This window comes from Sturnira hondurensis, unplaced genomic scaffold (genome assembly GCF_014824575.4).
Source record: "Sturnira hondurensis isolate 20B ecotype Veracruz unplaced genomic scaffold, ASM1482457v3 Scaffold0004322, whole genome shotgun sequence".
Classification (NCBI taxonomy): Eukaryota; Metazoa; Chordata; class Mammalia; order Chiroptera; family Phyllostomidae; genus Sturnira; species Sturnira hondurensis.
Window position 1 is genome coordinate 1,451,443 of NW_028076953.1, and position 10,340 is coordinate 1,461,782.

Below are 10,340 nucleotides of genomic sequence, written 5' to 3' on the forward strand. Positions count from 1 at the left end.
GGTCACCTATCATGAACTGATGGAAAGAAGAAAATGCCAAGCTTGGTTCATGGACAGGTTCGCTCAGTGTGTGAATGAAAGCCAAAAATGAACTGTCGCACCCGAGTCCCCCTCAGAAGTCATCATGAAAGAGAACAGTGAGGCAAAATCTTCCCTGTGGGCAGAGCTCCAGGCAGTGTATTTTGTCACCTACGGCACATGAAAGAGTAGTGGCCCGAGATAAGAACACAGGTAGACCCCTGGGCAGTAGAGAATGGCCCAGCTGGTTTTATAGGGGCCTTAAAGGGGGAAATAGATTGGAGGACTGGGAACAAGGAAGTCAAAAAGAGAGGTGGATGGATACATGTGAGTGAACAGGAAGTATAGAGATCTTTGTATTGCTGTCGCCAGAGAGCACTTACCATAGAAGAATTACTAAATAACCAAAGAGACAGTAGGACTTAGCCAGTTGATGTCATCTAGCCTCTGTTATTTCTCACACCAGTGTTAGCACAGCTCGTTAATAAAGCAGCCATGGCAGCAGGGCTGGAGGACGTGCTGGGGTCCAACAGCATGGGCTCCACTCACCGTGGCTGATTTAGTTACTGTCACTGCTGAATGCCCAACCTAGCAGCAACTGAGATCAATACTCAGCCTCTAGCGGCACTGGTCCTTGAGACCAATTAATTGTCCCCTCAGTGGCAAGATGACTAGCTTAGAAGTCTTGCACCCCTGAAGGAGTAGAAATTCAGCTCACACTGGATCAACACCGGGGTCAATATCCTGTGTTCAGGATATGGGATTAAGTGTGTTGCTCCCATTACAAAAACCAGCACTACTAGCCAAGGACTTAAAAAGTGCATGAATCACCAACATGAGATGCCACAAAAACACTGCATCAAACCAAGGAACTTACTTCACTGCATAGTTGTATGAGACAATGGACACGTAACCGTGGGATCCACTGGGCCTGTCATAGACCACACTGCCCAGAAGCACTGGCTGTATAGACCAGTGGAATGACCGCTTAAAGATGCAGCCAAAGGGATTCCACTCCCACCTAAGATGCTGAAAGCTGAACATAGCATCCCTCCTACCCAAAGAAGAAGAAAAATTCAGATAAACTACAAAATCATGACCATTTCCTGAACCTATTATAGAGCTAAAATCACAAGGCAACTAAGTAGCTTGAAATATAAAAAAAGACAGGCCTTACTTAAGATACAAAAAGACAAATGCTGTCTCACTATGGCAGAGCACAAGAGGAGAGATTCAAGGCACCATAAAAGAATGTAAGAAGACTTCAACTAAAATTTTAATCAGTCCTTAGACCAATTGCCCACTAATATAAGTGCGTAGAATACTTCATCACTGCAGAAAGAGTTCACACAGGCTCTTGCCTTCTGACTTCTACTGTGTATACGAAACCTATTTGGCAAAAGACCACAGCTTTCTTTAGTGGGGCAATCTGGGAGGACCAAAACAGCTGCCACTACAAAAAAAGGGGGGGAGTGGTAAAAAGCCCTGTCCTAATCCTGCTTCTCTATAGAACAAAACCTTGAAGCTGCTGGGGTAAGGGCAGCAAACTCTGCACTCGTGCAGATCCACTGTGCCTAAAGGAAGGGTAAGAAACTGTTCCGGACTCAGACTGAGATTCCCTGTCACTGGAGAAAGGCAAGAAATTCTCTTCCGCACAACCTCTGATGCAGAACAAAGAAGAGTTTGGCTACAGTGGAGAAAAGGGGCAAGATCACAGAGGAAGTGCATCTCCAAGACTCGAGGATACAGAGCCTGCTCAGACCAGGACACTAGAGAAACTTTGCAACTTCCACCAACAGACTAGCAAGCCCCAAGCAATAAGCAAAAACAATTTATCACCATTAGGAGGACGTGAACACGGAGAAAGACCACTTGTGAGGCACAGGGCAAAGGAAAATCCTATATGAACATGAACTTTGACAAGAGCCTTTCAGTAGCTCAGGTCCCAACCTAAACACAGTTACCTAAAAGAATTTGAAGTCTGTAGAGCACTAAATATAACCACAGTAATAACCAAGTCTACACCCAGCTCAGCTCCTGATTATGTTGACTCAACCACACACACACACACACAACCTAGCATTAAGAGAGGTGTGACACTTTCCAGGAATAAGTACTATTCAGTCTCTGCTATACTATTCATGGTGTCCAATATTCCAAAAAAAAAAATACAAATACACTAAAAGCAAATGGGGAAAAATGCACTACCAAGAGACTAAGAAATCAGGAGAACCAGACCCAGATGTTGGAACTGCCAGACTACAAATAACATGGAAAAGCTTTAATTAAAAAGGTGGACAACGTGCATTTGGCAAACTCCAGCACAGAGTTGGGAAATATAAGAAAGACAAAAATTAAAGTATAAAAACCCAGTAGTAGGGATGAAACACGCCTTCCACAGGCTCATCAGTAGAATCAACACAGCCAAGAAAAGAATCAGTGAACTTGAAGATAAGTCAGCAGAAATTGTCCAAACATCAAAAGGAGAATGAATAAAGCAGACCAGAGCATCCAAGAGCTGGAAAACATACATAATCTTATCAAATAATCTCACATGCCAGAAAAAAGAGAAAGAAGATAGGAAAATATTTGAAAAGGTAATAGCCTACAATTTTCCTAAAATATGAAAGATAGTAAAGCACAGAGTAAAGAAACTTTGAACCCTTCCTAGAAATGAATACAAAAACAAGAAATGAAAAAGCAAACTGCCCTTTCCCACATACACACACACACTGACTCCCATGTCTCAGTGCATCACATTCAAACTGCTGGAAACCAAAGATGAAGAGAAAATCTGGAAGACAAGAGAAACCTGGAAAACAGACATATTACAAACTGAGGGGAAAAACATAAATCATAGCAGCCTATTTGTCATAAGTATACAATCCAGAAGATAATAAAATAATAATTTTAAATGGTTCAAAGAAAAGAAAAAAAAACGTTTTCTCAGACTCCTATACCCAATAAAAGATCTTTCTAAAAGCAGAGAGAATTCATTACCAGCAGACCTGCACTATTAAAAAATGTTTACTTTTTAATTGCAGAGAGAAATGACATCAGAAAGAAACCTGAATCCATGCAATGATATCAAATGTCTGGAGATTATTAAAATAAAGCTAAGTGGAAAATGTATTTTTCTCATTTTAATACCTCTAAAAGGTAATTGTCCAAATTAAAAGCCATAATAATGAGTTGAGGGTTTATAGTGCAGTATAGGTAAAAGTAGAGTATACCACAATGACAGCTAGAAAGTGGGGAAGACGGGGACAGATTAAGTGGTTGTCAAGAGTTAAGGAGAGACCGGGAGAGGTTGGGAGGGAGATGTGGCTGTGAAAGGGGTCCTTGTGTTGATGAAACCTTTGGCGTCTTGACCACATCAATGGCAACATCCTGGTTGAGATACTGTATTTTGGTTTTGCACAATGTTACCATTGGGGAAAACTGGGTAAAGGGAACATGGGATTTTCTTGTATTGTTTCTCACAACTGTATGGGAACCTACAATGATCTCAAAATAAAAAGTTTATTTTACAAAGAAAAATGTACGTCAATGGACAGCTTTTCCAAAACTGAGACTGAGTAAGCTTATTTTAGCATAGTTCCAACACACTGGGTAGAGTTAAAGATAATATAAAGGGGCAGACCTTCAGCAAATCACACTTTACTCTTTTCATTAGGAGACCCACGAAATCTTCTTTCAATCGTAGAGATAGATATGCTCTGAACACTAATTTTAGGGCGGCTTTCCAAGTCTAGGAAAAGCAAAAATAACTAATGGGAGTCCTCTAGTGTACACATTTTGAGCTTTCTTATGTCACCTGGAAAAAAAAACCTATAACCAATATATCTGCCTTGTAAATGCTAATGAGAAAACAGTTGCTGAAATTGGTGCCTGCTTCTCAAAAGACCTTTAATCCAACAAAAATGGAATTAAATTGAAAGTGACCACAAGTTCCAAACTCAATTCCTACACTTTGGAGAGTGAGCATAACATGATTTTAAAAGATGATTTATCAAGAGCAGGGCAAAGAAAGAGAAACAGAGGAAGAGACAGAGAAGAGACAGACAGACAGGAAAGACAGAAAGACAGACACAGAGATATCAAACTGACGTGAGTTTAACTTCTAATCAGTTCAAAATTTCCTATACATTAACAAATCAAAGGACCATTTATTGTTGTTCCTTATGTTTTATAACTTATAGATAATTTATGCCACTGATTTGTTTGGAAAATTTTTTAAATAAATGGTTCCACCAGCTTCAAAAAGTATTGAGTTTTTCTATGATAAAATTTAACAGATAAAAAAATGTTAGGATATATCCATACAATGGAATATTCTGTAACAGTTAAGAATAATGAATCAGCTCTCTGCGATTCAATTAAAATGATCTCAAGAGAGTTTAAGTGAAAATAGCAAAGCAAAGAGCAATGTGCACAGTATGTGTAAAATTAAAAATAAATAATACATACACATAAAGCATATCTTTGGAAGAATGAAAGAAACTGATTTATGGACACTTCCTAAATAGGCCTGGAACAGTGATGGAAGGGGATAAAATTTTCAACTATAACTTTATGGATCTTTAAATTTTGTACCATGTGTATTATTTTTAAATAAAGTTTGAAAATACTGAATATGTGGATCAAAAACAACATTACCCATTTTAAATTACTACCAGTGAAGCGATATAATCAAGAACAGATTTCAAAGAGGAATCACTGCAACTGAAATCTGCCATATACTGGTTATTGTGGCCTTGGGCAAGTTATTTAATTGTTTTATCCTCGGACTTTTATAAAGGGGGAATTGTAATGTCAATCTTTAACGGTTATTCAGGGCATTGAATGTAATCCATAAATAAAGCCCTATAGGAGACATGTGATAAACAGCTATTTGCCTCACCCCTACACTTTTTATCCACATTGCTGCAGCCCTGGGATACTGATGAACTAGAATCACTCAGCAGCGATGCTCTCATTTGTTATGATGTTTCCGAGTGTCAATAAAACATATTGAGAACCCTAATGGTATTCCCTACCCTTTCTCTACAACCCCCATATGGCTATGGCCAGCTGTGAAGCACCTCAATCTTATTTAAAGCTTCATTAAAATTCTGGAGTAAACAGGTAAAGATGTTGTCTTAGTTTGGGTTCCATCAAAAGCAGAGCCTGAGGCAAGGTTGTGGGTACACGTGATTCCAGGAAGCAGGGATAAAGGATCCAGGAGAATGAAGGAAGAAAGAGGTAAAAATGCAAATATGGCTGCATTACTAAGCTCCCTACTTTGGGCAAGGGGGACTTGACCCAGTCAGGACCACTTGAGAAGCAAACTCAATGCCCCCTAGAATTGTCTGCCCCCATAGCAAGAGGCTGGAGCAGTTATCCATTGAGTTCTGACCCACACCAGTTCGGGGCTGACCTTGGGAGCATTAACATCCCCCATCCCCATATGTATCGGATGCACTTGCACAGGGAATGAGCAGGCTCCTGTGGCATCTGAGAGAGCCCTGGGGAAGAGAGCAGAACGACACACCGCGCACACATGAAGCGAGGCGCTGTCAGCACAAGGTGAGTGTGAACTTGCATGGAACTGTCTACTGCAGCTGCAGCTAAAAACAGAGGTGGGCTGAGGAGATGTGACATGGGACGCCAGAGGCATTTGCTACATACATCATGTAGAAAAAATCTGGCTAAGTTACTGCTACCAAAAGAACAAACATGCCACAATTGTCATCATTTTTTTCTTGTCTTCCTTCTCGAGTATGGCAGTAACAATTACATGTTTAAAGCTCGTGGCATTTCTTCAGTGATCCAAACACTGGGAACAAACGTGCACATTTCCTTGACAGGCCAGAGGAGCTGAGCAGGTGTGACATTGACTTGTGTGTGTTTACTACTCTTAATAGCTGTTATAACTATGCTTACTTTTCTTTAAAAAGTGGGCTGACTATTCCTATTTGGAATAGCTCATAAATGATAGAACAATAAAATATCACCCCCCAAATTCAAAAATTACAGAAAAAAATTTGTAAATCTACTGCAGTGCCAGAAGCAGAGGAGAGGTGCCACCTGCAGATCCAAACAAGCAGACGGTTCTGGAGACTATAAAGCCAACAAGAAGAGGCTGTCAATGAAGAGATGGGGCTCTTCTCCGCTGTCTGACCTTGTTTTCTCTGCCACAGGAACAGCTACTACAAATACATTCTCCTCTGATGTGGGTACTGACAAAATTACATGTAACACTTGAATCCCACGCAACAAGACACTGAAGGCTTCCAGCTTTAGTAACTTTGAGAATTGGTTTGTTTCTATAACATGATGACTATTCTTGGCAGAGACTTAACAGGTATTGAGAATTTACAGCTCCCAGAACACATATTTCAGTGAATCATTTTAATGTGCCCTTTTAATATGGTCTACATTATCATCACACCTTATGACTCCCTCCCACCAGGCAGATGTCTTGACACAGAATATAGCTGGAGCACTAAAATGTTCTCATAAAAGTCGAGTTGCATTGCTGCCTCTTCCTCTATTCAGTGACCCCAAGTGATTATTATAAAGTTGTTTTTGCATCTTTATCTTCTATATCTTATCAGTAGGAGAATGTTGGAAGAACATGGGTCGAAGACAAGTCAGTGGCTCAAGGTTGGTTGCCTTTAAAGCATGTAACCAATAGTGTCATGGTGCCTGTATGTGGAGCCAGGTGGGTGCTCGGCATGCCGGGGGGACCCCTCTGTGAAGTGCACAGTTTTCTGGCCACTATGCTGTACATCTGAAAGTAGTAAAGAATGATATTGAGTGTGGACTATGACTGAATAATAAAATAAAGTATATAACCAAGCATGAAACACTGATCCTCACATCCACTCTCTCTGATCTAACAGAGGACCCATAAAGATTAGAAGCACTGAGAGCAGCTTGACAAGAAGGGCATAAGCACTTGGCAAAAAATAAAAATAAAAACAAAAACTAATCAATGGGGGAGGTTAAAAAAAACACATTTTCTTGGGTCTTCTGACTCCAAAACTGTCCCCAGAATAGAACCAGGAGAACTGGTGTTACAGTTGGAATTCTGACAAGGTAGACTCCTGAGTTGGGTACAGGCCAGAGAAACAGGAGAGCCTCCAGGTAATTTCAAGGTGACAAGAAGCAACAGGAGCGCCACACAGCCATCCCAGCTGGGAATGTCAGCCAGAATAACAGCCTCCCAGCGATGGCCAGGTCCTCACCCCCAAGACCTGTGAATTTGTTACCTCTTATGGGAAAAGGGAGTTTGCCATTGCGACTGAGTTAAGGGTTTGAAGGTGGGTCCAATACACTCACAGGGGTGAAAGAGTCACGAAATTGAAAATAGAAAAACTAAGTAAAAGTCTACATACCAACATGGGAAGACCCATAACCTCAGAACTTTGGCAGCCAGATTTACAACTGCAAAAGGGAGATGGAAGGATCCCTTTAAAAAGAGAGAGAGGAAAAAACCCTACAGATTCTTATACTTTTGTATTCTCAGTGAAAAATCAACATCACCAAATCAGTCTTGGTCTGTGGTGAAGCCACCAGACTACAGAGCCCAGTCAAATAAATATGCAAAAATGAAGGTTTTGGTTATCCTCACTCCTTAATGGGTATGCACAACCAAAAATCAACAGGTATTTGAGAAAAGTTAGGAGACTAAAACATAATAACAGGAGTGGGAGAGGGCAACTTAGATGAAATATGAACAATGTAATGTAAGAAGCAGAAGACAGTTTTCTTTTAAACAACTACGTTTACTCTGAGAGATAAAACATATTGCACCACTGAAATTAGGCCAGAATAGTATGTTATAAGGAGCACTCAAAACCACAAAAAAGTTCTTAAAATTAAAATTCTGATAGCAAAAGAACCTATAGATAAAGTTGGTGAAATCTCCTTGAAAGTAGAACAAAACAGCAAAATGATGGACAACAGGTGAATATCTAAGGAAAAGTTCAAGGAAACAAAACAAAGAAGAGGGTAGAGAGTAAAGTAGCAAAGAAATAATGTAAAAAATATTTTTAGAATATAAGGATACAGCCCTAGCTGGTGTGGTTCAGTGGATTGAATGCCAGCCTGCAAATCAAAGAGTCACAGGTTCGATTCCCAGTCAGGGCACATGCCTGGGTTGCAGGACAGGTCCCCAGTAAGGGATGCATGAGAGGCAACCACACATTAATGATTCTTTTTCTCTCTTTTTTCCTCCCTTCCCCTCTCTCTAAAAATAAATAAATAAAATCTTTAAAAAAGAAAATAAGGATATAAAACTCTATGTTAAAAAGGTCTGGAACAATAAATAAACGAGAAAAAATGCCCATCATATTAAATGAGATAAGATAGACACAAAGATACACCATCATGAAACTGTCACCATATTTGAATAAAAACAGTCATAAAATCTTCCACGTAGAAAAAAAAGTTAAGTACAAAGGTTACGAGATTAAATGGTAATAGGCTTCTCAAGAATGATATTCAAAACTAGAAAGAATTAAATCAATGCTTTCAAAATACTGTTAGAAAATTAGTTCCAATTTGGAATTCTATATTCAATCAAAATAGGTTTGAGGTTATATATATATATATCCATGGAAATCTGTAAATATATCTCTCTGTACCATTTCTCAGGAAACTATTGGAGAACAAAATTCAGCACAGGAGCATGAAAGAAAACAATATGTGACTTAGGATATAAGAAATCTAGCACAAGAGTGCAGGCTTAAAAAGTAATCATTCCAAATTGAAGCAAGAGGACATAAGACTCCAGAAGGGATGAGTGGGAGGAAGGGGGCCAGCATGGATACCTATTATAGTCTGTTTTGACCATGAAGACAATGATATTCAAAGGGGTTCTATATTTACTTTCAGGAAAGAATTAATGTGAAGCAAATAAAGCATATTTTAAATGAAACTGCAAGAAAACCAAAATGCTGAATAAGAAAGGAAACATAGTCACAGTTTTCTTTTGCTCGACAGTGAAAATACATAGTCGTAATAAGGTAACTAACTTGGAGCCTTAGTCCTCCCATTTATAAAATGGATAAATGAATCATAATTATGCTTATCCACTAGGATTATTGTGATGATGGTATTAATTAGTGAATGTAAGCACTTAAAGATACACCTGGCATATACTAAGTACTCAGTAAGTTAGCTGTATTTGTTAGCTACTTGTGAAGTAACACTGAATGTTTATTTAACCAAAAGTTAAAACTCTGAGAGAATATAGATAAGTTCTTTTTTTCTTGGATAATATCAAGCCAACAACCATATAAGCACATTATTTCTAAATTTTGAGGCAAATACCAGAAAAAATAGCTAAAATAATTGAAAGTGGTATCTTTGGGGAGCAGCAGAGGGGAAAAATAGGTAATAAATGTTTTTAGTATAATCCTTTTACAGTATTTCAGCATTAAAACTATTCTCAGTATTTTATTTAATATAAAATCATTAAGAAACAATAAAGCTAAGCCAGAAAAAAAGCTAAAATGTAAGTCAGCATGGCCATATCTGACAAGATAGAATCAAATTCAAAATTCAAAATAGGTCAAAGAATATCATCACTAATTATCAAGAATATGAAACTGTTGTGAACCATTATGTACCTAAAAATATAATAAAACTGTTTAAAAGGAAAGAGTAATTTGACACATTCTCAATCTTAGAGAGAAGCTTTAACATACTTCTATTAGAAACCGACAGATCAAATGAAACAAAACATAATTGTTTTAAACAGTATATTTCAATACAAGATTTTAAAAGCTGTGATTTAAGTTTTACATGAGAGAATTTTGTACCAACAAAGAATACATTATTTTCAAAAACTAATAAAACATTTATAACAGTTGACTATGTAGTAAAACCTCAAGTAAATTTTAATGAAATTTAAAATATAAAAGTCAAAAATCTCTAATACATGATCCAAAGTAGAAAATTAAGAAGAGAAGAGAGGGAGAAACGGTTATCCAATCAGCTATTTTAAAACATTCTTTTAAAACTTTCAAGCTTTAAAAAGTAAATCTTAGGAACTTCTGGCCAAGATGGAGGCATAGGGAGATATACTTTGCCCCCATGAAACATCCAAAAGAAGGATGACAACAAATTTAAAAACAAAAAAATAACCAGAACTGCCAGAAAACTAGCAGTTTTCTGTCTTAGGTCATCCCTCCCTTGAAAAATCTTACCTGTCATTGCTAACGAGTCATTCACCTAGAGCAAATGACTGGATCCTTTGTCCAAGCAGGGTGAAGTAAAGCAGGCAGAGGCAGAGCCCCTGCCAGGAAGATAAACTTTGTCTCCTTAGTGGC